The 15,013-nt window shown below is 53.5% G+C and overlaps 7 non-coding genes across 7 annotated transcripts; all 7 read right to left on the bottom strand.

The window, feature by feature from the left end:
- Positions 1-2,113: 2,113 nt before the first annotated feature.
- Positions 2,114-2,185, bottom strand: TRNAE-CUC (transfer RNA glutamic acid (anticodon CUC)). Its single transcript has one exon. It is a non-coding gene; the product is annotated as a tRNA-Glu (tRNA).
- A 630-nt stretch (positions 2,186-2,815) lies between these two features.
- TRNAE-UUC (transfer RNA glutamic acid (anticodon UUC)) lies at positions 2,816-2,887 on the bottom strand. The gene has a single exon. It is a non-coding gene; the product is annotated as a tRNA-Glu (tRNA).
- Positions 2,888-5,041: 2,154 nt separating this feature from the next.
- Positions 5,042-5,113, bottom strand: TRNAE-UUC (transfer RNA glutamic acid (anticodon UUC)). Its single transcript has one exon. It is a non-coding gene; the product is annotated as a tRNA-Glu (tRNA).
- Positions 5,114-9,499: 4,386 nt separating this feature from the next.
- Positions 9,500-9,571, bottom strand: TRNAE-UUC (transfer RNA glutamic acid (anticodon UUC)). Its single transcript has one exon. It is a non-coding gene; the product is annotated as a tRNA-Glu (tRNA).
- Positions 9,572-11,725: 2,154 nt separating this feature from the next.
- On the bottom strand, positions 11,726-11,797 carry TRNAE-UUC (transfer RNA glutamic acid (anticodon UUC)). Its single transcript has one exon. It is a non-coding gene; the product is annotated as a tRNA-Glu (tRNA).
- A 1,452-nt stretch (positions 11,798-13,249) lies between these two features.
- TRNAE-CUC (transfer RNA glutamic acid (anticodon CUC)) lies at positions 13,250-13,321 on the bottom strand. The gene has a single exon. It is a non-coding gene; the product is annotated as a tRNA-Glu (tRNA).
- Positions 13,322-13,951: 630 nt separating this feature from the next.
- On the bottom strand, positions 13,952-14,023 carry TRNAE-UUC (transfer RNA glutamic acid (anticodon UUC)). Its single transcript has one exon. It is a non-coding gene; the product is annotated as a tRNA-Glu (tRNA).
- Between the last annotated feature and the right edge of the window lie 990 nt (positions 14,024-15,013).

Consider the following 15,013-nt stretch of genomic DNA (forward strand, 5'->3'; position numbering starts at 1 on the left):
GTGACAAAGCTCATGGGGGCTGAAAGCATATTTTATTCTACAGCGAATATGAATCAGAACTTGAAAAAACACTCATGATTCCACCAGACTGTTTGTCACTTCCAAGCACAGGCCATCCCCTCCCCCGTGCTACTGAACCGACGAATTCCTGTACAATCGGGATCCCCGGGAAATCACAAGAGGGACACCTAGTGGCCGCTGATAGCTCAAAGACAGCTGGTACACCTTCTCACACCTACCTCGTTATTCAGCTTGCTGGAAGAATACATTGCGAATGACCGATTCAAGAGTGCAAGGGAGAAGAGTGCTCCAAAGTAGATGTATACATCGCAGCCGGGTTTTCCAGCAATTTACCTTTCTGATGAGCTGGTACTGCACTTTACGCCCACATAGAGCACCTGACTGGGTGGGGGACTGCGTGCGCATGAAGGTGGCTGAGGGCAATGGGAGCAAAGCAACCTGGGACACAGGGGACCCAGCCCCTTTCCTCTGCTTTCGTCTATAGGTCGGGGTGCCTTTTTAAGGACCTTCGATTAAAAAAAGCTGAGCTGCGTGGACAAATTACGCACGTCTACGTCTTAGAGGGATCTTCCCTGACCGGGAATCGAACCCGGGCCGCGGCGGTGAAAGTGCCGAATCCTAGCCACTAGACCACCAGGGAGGAGATGCTCTTGTGAGCCTGCCTTGCTCACTTCCTTATTGTGACTAAGCTAACTCCACTGTATAGATTGCCCATAAAGTACGAGTGGGGAAAAGTTAGGTGTCACACAGTGTGTTTGTCATAAGCAATTACCTTTATCCTCCTGCAAAAGCCTTTTTACTCTGCAATCACCTCTTGCTGGACAGCCTGCGCTGGAGCAGCCAGCATGAAAAGGGAGCTGAGTAAGGCAGGGCCTAGGGTCTCACCAGGGTGGCCGAGTGGTTAAGGCGTTGGACTTAAGATCCAATGGACAGTTGTCCGCATGGGTTCGAGCCCCATCCCTGGTATGGGTTTTCAGCGGGTGTGTAGGAACTTGCAGATGCTTTTTTAAAGCATTTTCCTCTGCCTTCCTCACCCTCCCAGTGCCCTTCCTTAACAGTCCCAATTCACGTCTCAGCTGTGGGGTCTGCTGCTACTCTGCACTTAGCATGGGTGCTTCCCAAAGCAATGCAGTGCCACCTACGCAGAGCCCCTGCTTAGAGAAATACACCTCCTATGTCTTTTCCCACTGAAGGGAGCAGGAGGAAGTACTTGCTTCCTGGGGAACATGGGCCTGCCACTGGAATTTGTTAACCCGCCTCTTGCGGATTTCTCCCCTTTCTTTGATTTACACCTGCAGGCTCTCCCTTGCCATCGGAGCAGGATCTGCTGATGCAGGCCCGGCTGGATCAAATGTGCAAAGGCTTGTCCCCAGGCCTCGGGAAAAAATTGAGCAGAGATTCCCGCCTCCGCCTCCGCCTCCTCTTGCCTTCCGAACGGGCTTCCAAACGGGCAATGCCCTGACGGGTCCCCCACGCCCCATCCTGCCCATGCCCACACCCCTGTATATGAGGGTGACCCATGTCCCTCACCCTCCATGCTCGAACGGAAGACACGTGTGTCCTGAAGGGAGCGCCAGACAGGCATTTCTCCGGCCAGGCAGACCCCTGCAGCACCCGTTAGGCTCCAAAGCCTGTACATTCCCAAGATGCCACTGGTCACTATGCAAATCAGACAGCCCTGGCCACACCCTCTCCGCCGCTGGGCTCTGCTGCTTTCGGTACGTGCAGCTCAGCTTTTTCTTACCCTGAACCAGACTTCCGTTTCAGCAAAAAGGTGGGTTGCAGTGGGTCCGGGATGCCATTTGGAGACAAAGCCTGCGGCCCTGTCAAAGATGACTTCCTGCCGCACACCATGTGGTCAGAAGCCTACGAAAAGAAGCGCACCTCGGAATACAGAATCTCACTTCCTCAAGAGCCTTGCACAAGAGATTTTCCTCCCGCCGAGGAAAGCAACTCAAAGGGAACCTTGCGAAAATCAAATTAGGAGCCAGATTGCGGGATGCTAGGCAAACTGTTTGTCAGAAAAGCAAATTCATTTTGAGAAGCCCTGACCTGCGGGAAGGAAAAGCATTCAAGGGCAGAAGAAGGACTGTTCCCTGACCGGGAATCGAACCCGGGCCGCGGCGGTGAGAGCGCCGAATCCTAACCACTAGACCACCAGGGAACCCAGAGCCATACAGCAAAAGTTCCTACACTGCTCTCCTAGTGACAAAGCTCATGGGGGCTGAAAGCATATTTTATTCTACAGCGAATATGAATCAGAACTTGAAAAAACACTCATGATTCCACCAGACTGTTTGTCACTTCCAAGCACAGGCCATCCCCTCCCCCGTGCTACTGAACCGACGAATTCCTGTACAATCGGGATCCCCGGGAAATCACAAGAGGGACACCTAGTGGCCGCTGATAGCTCAAAGACAGCTGGTACACCTTCTCACACCTACCTCGTTATTCAGCTTGCTGGAAGAATACATTGCGAATGACCGATTCAAGAGTGCAAGGGAGAAGAGTGCTCCAAAGTAGATGTATACATCGCAGCCGGGTTTTCCAGCAATTTACCTTTCTGATGAGCTGGTACTGCACTTTACGCCCACATAGAGCACCTGACTGGGTGGGGGACTGCGTGCGCATGAAGGTGGCTGAGGGCAATGGGAGCAAAGCAACCTGGGACACAGGGGACCCAGCCCCTTTCCTCTGCTTTCGTCTATAGGTCGGGGTGCCTTTTTAAGGACCTTCGATTAAAAAAAGCTGAGCTGCGTGGACAAATTACGCACGTCTACGTCTTAGAGGGATCTTCCCTGACCGGGAATCGAACCCGGGCCGCGGCGGTGAAAGCGCCGAATCCTAGCCACTAGACCACCAGGGAGGAGATGCTCTTGTGAGCCTGCCTTGCTCACTTCCTTATTGTGACTAAGCTAACTCCACTGTATAGATTGCCCATAAAGTACGAGTGGGGAAAAGTTAGGTGTCACACAGTGTGTTTGTCATAAGCAATTACCTTTATCCTCCTGCAAAAGCCTTTTTACTCTGCAATCACCTCTTGCTGGACAGCCTGCGCTGGAGCAGCCAGCATGAAAAGGGAGCTGAGTAAGGCAGGGCCTAGGGTCTCACCAGGGTGGCCGAGTGGTTAAGGCGTTGGACTTAAGATCCAATGGACAGTTGTCCGCATGGGTTCGAGCCCCATCCCTGGAATTGGTTTTCAGCGGGTGTGTAGGAACTTGCAGATGCTTTTTTAAAGCATTTTCCTCTGCCCTCCTCACCCTCCCAGTGCCCTTCCTTAACAGTCCCAATTCACGTCTCAGCTGTGGGGTCTGCTGCTACTCTGCACTTAGCATGGATGCTTCCCAAAGCAATGCAGTGCCACCTACGCAGAGCCCCTGCTTAGAGAAATACACCTCCTATGTCTTTTCCCACTGAAGGGAGCAGGAGGAAGTACTTGCTTCCTGGGGAACATGGGCCTGCCACTGGAATTTGTTAACCCGCCTCTTGCGGATTTCTCCCCTTTCTTTGATTTACACCTGCAGGCTCTCCCTTGCCATCGGAGCAGGATCTGCTGATGCAGGCCCGGCTGGATCAAATGTGCAAAGGCTTGTCCCCAGGCCTCGGGAAAAAATTGAGCAGAGATTCCCGCCTCCGCCTCCGCCTCCTCTTGCCTTCCGAACGGGCTTCCAAACGGGCAATGCCCTGACGGGTCCCCCACGCCCCATCCTGCCCATGCCCACACCCCTGTATATGAGGGTGACCCATGTCCCTCACCCTCCATGCTCGAACGGAAGACACGTGTGTCCTGAGGGGAGCGCCAGACAGGCATTTCTCCGGCCAGGCAGACCCCTGCAGCACCCGTTAGGCTCCAAAGCCTGTACATTCCCAAGATGCCACTGGTCACTATGCAAATCAGACAGCCCTGGCCACACCCTCTCCGCCGCTGGGCTCTGCTGCTTTCGGTACGTGCAGCTCAGCTTTTTCTTACCCTGAACCAGACTTCCGTTTCAGCAAAAAGGTGGGTTGCAGTGGGTCCGGGATGCCATTTGGAGACAAAGCCTGCGGCCCTGTCAAAGATGACTTCCTGCCGCACACCATGTGGTCAGAAGCCTACGAAAAGAAGCGCACCTCGGAATACAGAATCTCACTTCCTCAAGAGCCTTGCACAAGAGATTTTCCTCCCGCCGAGGAAAGCAACTCAAAGGGAACCTTGCGAAAATCAAATTAGGAGCCAGATTGCGGGATGCTAGGCAAACTGTTTGTCAGAAAAGCAAATTCATTTTGAGAAGCCCTGACCTGCGGGAAGGAAAAGCATTCAAGGGCAGAAGAAGGACTGTTCCCTGACCGGGAATCGAACCCGGGCCGCAGCGGTGAGAGCGCCGAATCCTAACCACTAGACCACCAGGGAACCCAGAGCCATACAGCAAAAGTTCCTACACTGCTCTCCTAGTGACAAAGCTCATGGGGGCTGAAAGCATATTTTATTCTACAGCGAATATGAATCAGAACTTGAAAAAACACTCATGATTCCACCAGACTGTTTGTCACTTCCAAGCACAGGCCATCCCCTCCCCCGTGCTACTGAACCGACGAATTCCTGTACAATCGGGATCCCCGGGAAATCACAAGAGGGACACCTAGTGGCCGCTGATAGCTCAAAGACAGCTGGTACACCTTCTCACACCTACCTCGTTATTCAGCTTGCTGGAAGAATACATTGCGAATGACCGATTCAAGAGTGCAAGGGAGAAGAGTGCTCCAAAGTAGATGTATACATCGCAGCCGGGTTTTCCAGCAATTTACCTTTCTGATGAGCTGGTACTGCACTTTACGCCCACATAGAGCACCTGACTGGGTGGGGGACTGCGTGCGCATGAAGGTGGCTGAGGGCAATGGGAGCAAAGCAACCTGGGACACAGGGGACCCAGCCCCTTTCCTCTGCTTTCGTCTATAGGTCGGGGTGCCTTTTTAAGGACCTTCGATTAAAAAAAGCTGAGCTGCGTGGACAAATTACGCACGTCTACGTCTTAGAGGGATCTTCCCTGACCGGGAATCGAACCCGGGCCGCGGCGGTGAAAGCGCCGAATCCTAGCCACTAGACCACCAGGGAGGAGATGCTCTTGTGAGCCTGCCTTGCTCACTTCCTTATTGTGACTAAGCTAACTCCACTGTATAGATTGCCCATAAAGTACGAGTGGGGAAAAGTTAGGTGTCACACAGTGTGTTTGTCATAAGCAATTACCTTTATCCTCCTGCAAAAGCCTTTTTACTCTGCAATCACCTCTTGCTGGACAGCCTGCGCTGGAGCAGCCAGCATGAAAAGGGAGCTGAGTAAGGCAGGGCCTAGGGTCTCACCAGGGTGGCCGAGTGGTTAAGGCGTTGGACTTAAGATCCAATGGACAGTTGTCCGCATGGGTTCGAGCCCCATCCCTGGTATGGGTTTTCAGCGGGTGTGTAGGAACTTGCAGATGCTTTTTTAAAGCATTTTCCTCTGCCCTCCTCACCCTCCCAGTGCCCTTCCTTAACAGTCCCAATTCACGTCTCAGCTGTGGGGTCTGCTGCTACTCTGCACTTAGCATGGATGCTTCCCAAAGCAATGCAGTGCCACCTACGCAGAGCCCCTGCTTAGAGAAATACACCTCCTATGTCTTTTCCCACTGAAGGGAGCAGGAGGAAGTACTTGCTTCCTGGGGAACATGGGCCTGCCACTGGAATTTGTTAACCCGCCTCTTGCGGATTTCTCCCCTTTCTTTGATTTACACCTGCAGGCTCTCCCTTGCCATCGGAGCAGGATCTGCTGATGCAGGCCCGGCTGGATCAAATGTGCAAAGGCTTGTCCCCAGGCCTCGGGAAAAAATTGAGCAGAGATTCCCGCCTCCGCCTCCGCCTCCTCTTGCCTTCCGAACGGGCTTCCAAACGGGCAATGCCCTGACGGGTCCCCCACGCCCCATCCTGCCCATGCCCACACCCCTGTATATGAGGGTGACCCATGTCCCTCACCCTCCATGCTCGAACGGAAGACACGTGTGTCCTGAGGGGAGCGCCAGACAGGCATTTCTCCGGCCAGGCAGACCCCTGCAGCACCCGTTAGGCTCCAAAGCCTGTACATTCCCAAGATGCCACTGGTCACTATGCAAATCAGACAGCCCTGGCCACACCCTCTCCGCCGCTGGGCTCTGCTGCTTTCGGTACGTGCAGCTCAGCTTTTTCTTACCCTGAACCAGACTTCCGTTTCAGCAAAAAGGTGGGTTGCAGTGGGTCCGGGATGCCATTTGGAGACAAAGCCTGCGGCCCTGTCAAAGATGACTTCCTGCCGCACACCATGTGGTCAGAAGCCTACGAAAAGAAGCGCACCTCGGAATACAGAATCTCACTTCCTCAAGAGCCTTGCACAAGAGATTTTCCTCCCGCCGAGGAAAGCAACTCAAAGGGAACCTTGCGAAAATCAAATTAGGAGCCAGATTGCGGGATGCTAGGCAAACTGTTTGTCAGAAAAGCAAATTCATTTTGAGAAGCCCTGACCTGCGGGAAGGAAAAGCATTCAAGGGCAGAAGAAGGACTGTTTCCTGACCGGGAATCGAACCCGGGCCACCGCGGTGAGAGCGCCGAATCCTAACCACTAGACCACCAGGGAACCCAGAGCCATACAGCAAAAGTTCCTACACTGCTCTCCTAGTGACAAAGCTCATGGGGGCTGAAAGCATATTTTATTCTACAGCGAATATGAATCAGAACTTGAAAAAACACTCATGATTCCACCAGACTGTTTGTCACTTCCCAGCACAGGCCATCCCCTCCCCCGTGCTACTGAACCGACGAATTCCTGTACAATCGGGATCCCCGGGAAATCACAAGAGGGACACCTAGTGGCCGCTGATAGCTCAAAGACAGCTGGTACACCTTCTCACACCTACCTCGTTATTCAGCTTGCTGGAAGAATACATTGCGAATGACCGATTCAAGAGTGCAAGGGAGAAGAGTGCTCCAAAGTAGATGTATACATCGCAGCCGGGTTTTCCAGCAATTTACCTTTCTGATGAGCTGGTACTGCACTTTACGCCCACATAGAGCACCTGACTGGGTGGGGGACTGCGTGCGCATGAAGGTGGCTGAGGGCAATGGGAGCAAAGCAACCTGGGACACAGGGGACCCAGCCCCTTTCCTCTGCTTTCGTCTATAGGTCGGGGTGCCTTTTTAAGGACCTTCGATTAAAAAAAGCTTAGCTGCGTGGACAAATTACGCACGTCTACGTCTTAGAGGGATCTTCCCTGACCGGGAATCGAACCCGGGCCGCGGCGGTGAAAGCACCGAATCCTAGCCACTAGACCACCAGGGAGGAGATGCTCTTGTGAGCCTGCCTTGCTCACTTCCTTATTGTGACTAAGCTAACTCCACTGTATAGATTGCCCATAAAGTACGAGTGGGGAAAAGTTAGGTGTCACACAGTGTGTTTGTCATAAGCAATTACCTTTATCCTCCTGCAAAAGCCTTTTTACTCTGCAATCACCTCTTGCTGGACAGCCTGCGCTGGAGCAGCCAGCATGAAAAGGGAGCTGAGTAAGGCAGGGCCTAGGGTCTCACCAGGGTGGCCGAGTGGTTAAGGCGTTGGACTTAAGATCCAATGGACAGTTGTCCGCATGGGTTCGAGCCCCATCCCTGGTATGGGTTTTCAGCGGGTGTGTAGGAACTTGCAGATGCTTTTTTAAAGCATTTTCCTCTGCCTTCCTCACCCTCCCAGTGCCCTTCCTTAACAGTCCCAATTCACGTCTCAGCTGTGGGGTCTGCTGCTACTCTGCACTTAGCATGGATGCTTCCCAAAGCAATGCAGTGCCACCTACGCAGAGCCCCTGCTTAGAGAAATACACCTCCTATGTCTTTTCCCACTGAAGGGAGCAGGAGGAAGTACTTGCTTCCTGGGGAACATGGGCCTGCCACTGGAATTTGTTAACCCGCCTCTTGCGGATTTCTCCCCTTTCTTTGATTTACACCTGCAGGCTCTCCCTTGCCATCGGAGCAGGATCTGCTGATGCAGGCCCGGCAGGATCAAATGTGCAAAGGCTTGTCCCCAGGCCTCGGGAAAAAATTGAGCAGAGATTCCCGCCTCCGCCTCCGCCTCCGCCTCCTCTTGCCTTCCGAACGGGCTTCCAAACGGGCAATGCCCTGACGGGTCCCCCACGCCCCATCCTGCCCATGCCCACACCCCTGTATATGAGGGTGACCCATGTCCCTCACCCTCCATGCTCGAACGGAAGACACGTGTGTCCTGAGGGGAGCGCCAGACAGGCATTTCTCCGGCCAGGCAGACCCCTGCAGCACCCGTTAGGCTCCAAAGCCTGTACATTCCCAAGATGCCACTGGTCACTATGCAAATCAGACAGCCCTGGCCACACCCTCTCCGCCGCTGGGCTCTGCTGCTTTCGGTACGTGCAGCTCAGCTTTTTCTTACCCTGAACCAGACTTCCGTTTCAGCAAAAAGGTGGGTTGCAGTGGGTCCGGGATGCCATTTGGAGACAAAGCCTGCGGCCCTGTCAAAGATGACTTCCTGCCGCACACCATGTGGTCAGAAGCCTACGAAAAGAAGCGCACCTCGGAATACAGAATCTCACTTCCTCAAGAGCCTTGCACAAGAGATTTTCCTCCCGCCGAGGAAAGCAACTCAAAGGGAACCTTGCGAAAATCAAATTAGGAGCCAGATTGCGGGATGCTAGGCAAACTGTTTGTCAGAAAAGCAAATTCATTTTGAGAAGCCCTGACCTGCGGGAAGGAAAAGCATTCAAGGGCAGAAGAAGGACTGTTCCCTGACCGGGAATCGAACCCGGGCCGTGGCGGTGAGAGCGCCGAATCCTAACCACTAGACCACCAGGGAACCCACAGCCATACAGCAAAAGTTCCTACACTGCTCTCCTAGTGACAAAGCTCATGGGGGCTGAAAGCATATTTTATTCTACAGCGAATATGAATCAGAACTTGAAAAAACACTCATGATTCCACCAGACTGTTTGTCACTTCCAAGCACAGGCCATCCCCTCCCCCGTGCTACTGAACCGACGAATTCCTGTACAATCGGGATCCCCGGGAAATCACAAGAGGGACACCTAGTGGCCGCTGATAGCTCAAAGACAGCTGGTACACCTTCTCACACCTACCTCGTTATTCAGCTTGCTGGAAGAATACATTGCGAATGACCGATTCAAGAGTGCAAGGGAGAAGAGTGCTCCAAAGTAGATGTATACATCGCAGCCGGGTTTTCCAGCAATTTACCTTTCTGATGAGCTGGTACTGCACTTTACGCCCACACTGAGCACCTGACTGGGTGGGGGACTGCGTGCGCATGAAGGTGGCTGAGGGCAATGGGAGCAAAGCAACCTGGGACACAGGGGACCCAGCCCCTTTCCTCTGCTTTCGTCTATAGGTCGGGGTGCCTTTTTAAGGACCTTCGATTAAAAAAAGCTGAGCTGCGTGGACAAATTACGCACGTCTACGTCTTAGAGGGATCTTCCCTGACCGGGAATCGAACCCGGGCCGCGGCGGTGAAAGCGCCGAATCCTAGCCACTAGACCACCAGGGAGGAGATGCTCTTGTGAGCCTGCCTTGCTCACTTCCTTATTGTGACTAAGCTAACTCCACTGTATAGATTGCCCATAAAGTACGAGTGGGGAAAAGTTAGGTGTCACACAGTGTGTTTGTCATAAGCAATTACCTTTATCCTCCTGCAAAAGCCTTTTTACTCTGCAATCACCTCTTGCTGGACAGCCTGCGCTGGAGCAGCCAGCATGAAAAGGGAGCTGAGTAAGGCAGGGCCTAGGGTCTCACCAGGGTGGCCGAGTGGTTAAGGCGTTGGACTTAAGATCCAATGGACAGTTGTCCGCATGGGTTCGAGCCCCATCCCTGGTATGGGTTTTCAGCGGGTGTGTAGGAACTTGCAGATGCTTTTTTAAAGCATTTTCCTCTGCCCTCCTCACCCTCCCAGTGCCCTTCCTTAACAGTCCCAATTCACGTCTCAGCTGTGGGGTCTGCTGCTACTCTGCACTTAGCATGGATGCTTCCCAAAGCAATGCAGTGCCACCTACGCAGAGCCCCTGCTTAGAGAAATACACCTCCTATGTCTTTTCCCACTGAAGGGAGCAGGAGGAAGTACTTGCTTCCTGGGGAACATGGGCCTGCCACTGGAATTTGTTAACCCGCCTCTTGCGGATTTCTCCCCTTTCTTTGATTTACACCTGCAGGCTCTCCCTTGCCATCGGAGCAGGATCTGCTGATGCAGGCCCGGCTGGATCAAATGTGCAAAGGCTTGTCCCCAGGCCTCGGGAAAAAATTGAGCAGAGATTCCCGCCTCCGCCTCCGCCTCCTCTTGCCTTCCGAACGGGCTTCCAAACGGGCAATGCCCTGACGGGTCCCCCACGCCCCATCCTGCCCATGCCCACACCCCTGTATATGAGGGTGACCCATGTCCCTCACCCTCCATGCTCGAACGGAAGACACGTGTGTCCTGAGGGGAGCGCCAGACAGGCATTTCTCCGGCCAGGCAGACCCCTGCAGCACCCGTTAGGCTCCAAAGCCTGTACATTCCCAAGATGCCACTGGTCACTATGCAAATCAGACAGCCCTGGCCACACCCTCTCCGCCGCTGGGCTCTGCTGCTTTCGGTACGTGCAGCTCAGCTTTTTCTTACCCTGAACCAGACTTCCGTTTCAGCAAAAAGGTGGGTTGCAGTGGGTCCGGGATGCCATTTGGAGACAAAGCCTGCGGCCCTGTCAAAGATGACTTCCTGCCGCACACCATGTGGTCAGAAGCCTACGAAAAGAAGCGCACCTCGGAATACAGAATCTCACTTCCTCAAGAGCCTTGCACAAGAGATTTTCCTCCCGCCGAGGAAAGCAACTCAAAGGGAACCTTGCGAAAATCAAATTAGGAGCCAGATTGCGGGATGCTAGGCAAACTGTTTGTCAGAAAAGCAAATTCATTTTGAGAAGCCCTGACCTGCGGGAAGGAAAAGCATTCAAGGGCAGAAGAAGGACTGTTCCCTGACCGGGAATCGAACCCGGGCCGTGGCGGTGAGAGCGCCGAATCCTAACCACTAGACCACCAGGGAACCCACAGCCATACAGCAAAAGTTCCTACACTGCTCTCCTAGTGACAAAGCTCATGGGGGCTGAAAGCATATTTTATTCTACAGCGAATATGAATCAGAACTTGAAAAAACACTCATGATTCCACCAGACTGTTTGTCACTTCCAAGCACAGGCCATCCCCTCCCCCGTGCTACTGAACCGACGAATTCCTGTACAATCGGGATCCCCGGGAAATCACAAGAGGGACACCTAGTGGCCGCTGATAGCTCAAAGACAGCTGGTACACCTTCTCACACCTACCTCGTTATTCAGCTTGCTGGAAGAATACATTGCGAATGACCGATTCAAGAGTGCAAGGGAGAAGAGTGCTCCAAAGTAGATGTATACATCGCAGCCGGGTTTTCCAGCAATTTACCTTTCTGATGAGCTGGTACTGCACTTTACGCCCACACTGAGCACCTGACTGGGTGGGGGACTGCGTGCGCATGAAGGTGGCTGAGGGCAATGGGAGCAAAGCAACCTGGGACACAGGGGACCCAGCCCCTTTCCTCTGCTTTCGTCTATAGGTCGGGGTGCCTTTTTAAGGACCTTCGATTAAAAAAAGCTGAGCTGCGTGGACAAATTACGCACGTCTACGTCTTAGAGGGATCTTCCCTGACCGGGAATCGAACCCGGGCCGCGGCGGTGAAAGCGCCGAATCCTAGCCACTAGACCACCAGGGAGGAGATGCTCTTGTGAGCCTGCCTTGCTCACTTCCTTATTGTGACTAAGCTAACTCCACTGTATAGATTGCCCATAAAGTACGAGTGGGGAAAAGTTAGGTGTCACACAGTGTGTTTGTCATAAGCAATTACCTTTATCCTCCTGCAAAAGCCTTTTTACTCTGCAATCACCTCTTGCTGGACAGCCTGCGCTGGAGCAGCCAGCATGAAAAGGGAGCTGAGTAAGGCAGGGCCTAGGGTCTCACCAGGGTGGCCGAGTGGTTAAGGCGTTGGACTTAAGATCCAATGGACAGTTGTCCGCATGGGTTCGAGCCCCATCCCTGGTATGGGTTTTCAGCGGGTGTGTAGGAACTTGCAGATGCTTTTTTAAAGCATTTTCCTCTGCCCTCCTCACCCTCCCAGTGCCCTTCCTTAACAGTCCCAATTCACGTCTCAGCTGTGGGGTCTGCTGCTACTCTGCACTTAGCATGGATGCTTCCCAAAGCAATGCAGTGCCACCTACGCAGAGCCCCTGCTTAGAGAAATACACCTCCTATGTCTTTTCCCACTGAAGGGAGCAGGAGGAAGTACTTGCTTCCTGGGGAACATGGGCCTGCCACTGGAATTTGTTAACCCGCCTCTTGCGGATTTCTCCCCTTTCTTTGATTTACACCTGCAGGCTCTCCCTTGCCATCGGAGCAGGATCTGCTGATGCAGGCCCGGCTGGATCAAATGTGCAAAGGCTTGTCCCCAGGCCTCGGGAAAAAATTGAGCAGAGATTCCCGCCTCCGCCTCCGCCTCCTCTTGCCTTCCGAACGGGCTTCCAAACGGGCAATGCCCTGACGGGTCCCCCACGCCCCATCCTGCCCATGCCCACACCCCTGTATATGAGGGTGACCCATGTCCCTCACCCTCCATGCTCGAACGGAAGACACGTGTGTCCTGAGGGGAGCGCCAGACAGGCATTTCTCCGGCCAGGCAGACCCCTGCAGCACCCGTTAGGCTCCAAAGCCTGTACATTCCCAAGATGCCACTGGTCACTATGCAAATCAGACAGCCCTGGCCACACCCTCTCCGCCGCTGGGCTCTGCTGCTTTCGGTACGTGCAGCTCAGCTTTTTCTTACCCTGAACCAGACTTCCGTTTCAGCAAAAAGGTGGGTTGCAGTGGGTCCGGGATGCCATTTGGAGACAAAGCCTGCGGCCCTGTCAAAGATGACTTCCTGCCGCACACCATGTGGTCAGAAGCCTACGAAAAGAAGCGCACCTCGGAATACAGAATCTCACTTCCTCAAGAGCCTTGCACAAGAGATTTTCCTCCCGCCGAGGAAAGCAACTCAAAGGGAACCTTGCGAAAATCAAATTAGGAGCCAGATTGCGGGATGCTAGGCAAACTGTTTGTCAGAAAAGCAAATTCATTTTGAGAAGCCCTGACCTGCGGGAAGGAAAAGCATTCAAGGGCAGAAGAAGGACTGTTCCCTGACCGGGAATCGAACCCGGGCCGCGGCGGTGAGAGCGCCGAATCCTAACCACTAGACCACCAGGGAACCCAGAGCCATACAGCAAAAGTTCCTACACTGCTCTCCTAGTGACAAAGCTCATGGGGGCTGAAAGCATATTTTATTCTACAGCGAATATGAATCAGAACTTGAAAAAACACTCATGATTCCACCAGACTGTTTGTCACTTCCAAGCACAGGCCATCCCCTCCCCCGTGCTACTGAACCGACGAATTCCTGTACAATCGGGATCCCCGGGAAATCACAAGAGGGACACCTAGTGGCCGCTGATAGCTCAAAGACAGCTGGTACACCTTCTCACACCTACCTCGTTATTCAGCTTGCTGGAAGAATACATTGCGAATGACCGATTCAAGAGTGCAAGGGAGAAGAGTGCTCCAAAGTAGATGTATACATCGCAGCCGGGTTTTCCAGCAATTTACCTTTCTGATGAGCTGGTACTGCACTTTACGCCCACATAGAGCACCTGACTGGGTGGGGGACTGCGTGCGCATGAAGGTGGCTGAGGGCAATGGGAGCAAAGCAACCTGGGACACAGGGGACCCAGGCCCTTTCCTCTGCTTTCGTCTATAGGTCGGGGTGCCTTTTTAAGGACCTTCGATTAAAAAAAGCTGAGCTGCGTGGACAAATTACGCACGTCTACGTCTTAGAGGGATCTTCCCTGACCGGGAATCGAACCCGGGCCGCGGCGGTGAAAGCGCCGAATCCTAGCCACTAGACCACCAGGGAGGAGATGCTCTTGTGAGCCTGCCTTGCTCACTTCCTTATTGTGACTAAGCTAACTCCACTGTATAGATTGCCCATAAAGTACGAGTGGGGAAAAGTTAGGTGTCACACAGTGTGTTTGTCATAAGCAATTACCTTTATCCTCCTGCAAAAGCCTTTTTACTCTGCAATCACCTCTTGCTGGACAGCCTGCGCTGGAGCAGCCAGCATGAAAAGGGAGCTGAGTAAGGCAGGGCCTAGGGTCTCACCAGGGTGGCCGAGTGGTTAAGGCGTTGGACTTAAGATCCAATGGACAGTTGTCCGCATGGGTTCGAGCCCCATCCCTGGTATGGGTTTTCAGCGGGTGTGTAGGAACTTGCAGATGCTTTTTTAAAGCATTTTCCTCTGCCCTCCTCACCCTCCCAGTGCCCTTCCTTAACAGTCCCAATTCACGTCTCAGCTGTGGGGTCTGCTGCTACTCTGCACTTAGCATGGATGCTTCCCAAAGCAATGCAGTGCCACCTACGCAGAGCCCCTGCTTAGAGAAATACACCTCCTATGTCTTTTCCCACTGAAGGGAGCAGGAGGAAGTACTTGCTTCCTGGGGAACATGGGCCTGCCACTGGAATTTGTTAACCCGCCTCTTGCGGATTTCTCCCCTTTCTTTGATTTACACTTGCAGGCTCTCCCTTGCCATCGGAGCAGGATCTGCTGATGCAGGCCCGGCTGGATCAAATGTGCAAAGGCTTGTCCCCAGGCCTCGGGAAAAAATTGAGCAGAGATTCCCGCCTCCGCCTCCGCCTCCTCTTGCCTTCCGAACGGGCTTCCAAACGGGCAATGCCCTGACGGGTCCCCCACGCCCCATCCTGCCCATGCCCACACCCCTGTATATGAGGGTGACCCATGTCCCTCACCCTCCATGCTCGAACGGAAGACACGTGTGTCCTGAGGGGAGCGCCAGACAGGCATTTCTCCGGCCAGGCAGACCCCTGCAGCACCCGTTAGGCTCCAAAG

This window comes from Triturus cristatus, chromosome 5_2 (genome assembly GCF_964204655.1).
Source record: "Triturus cristatus chromosome 5_2, aTriCri1.1, whole genome shotgun sequence".
Classification (NCBI taxonomy): Eukaryota; Metazoa; Chordata; class Amphibia; order Caudata; family Salamandridae; genus Triturus; species Triturus cristatus.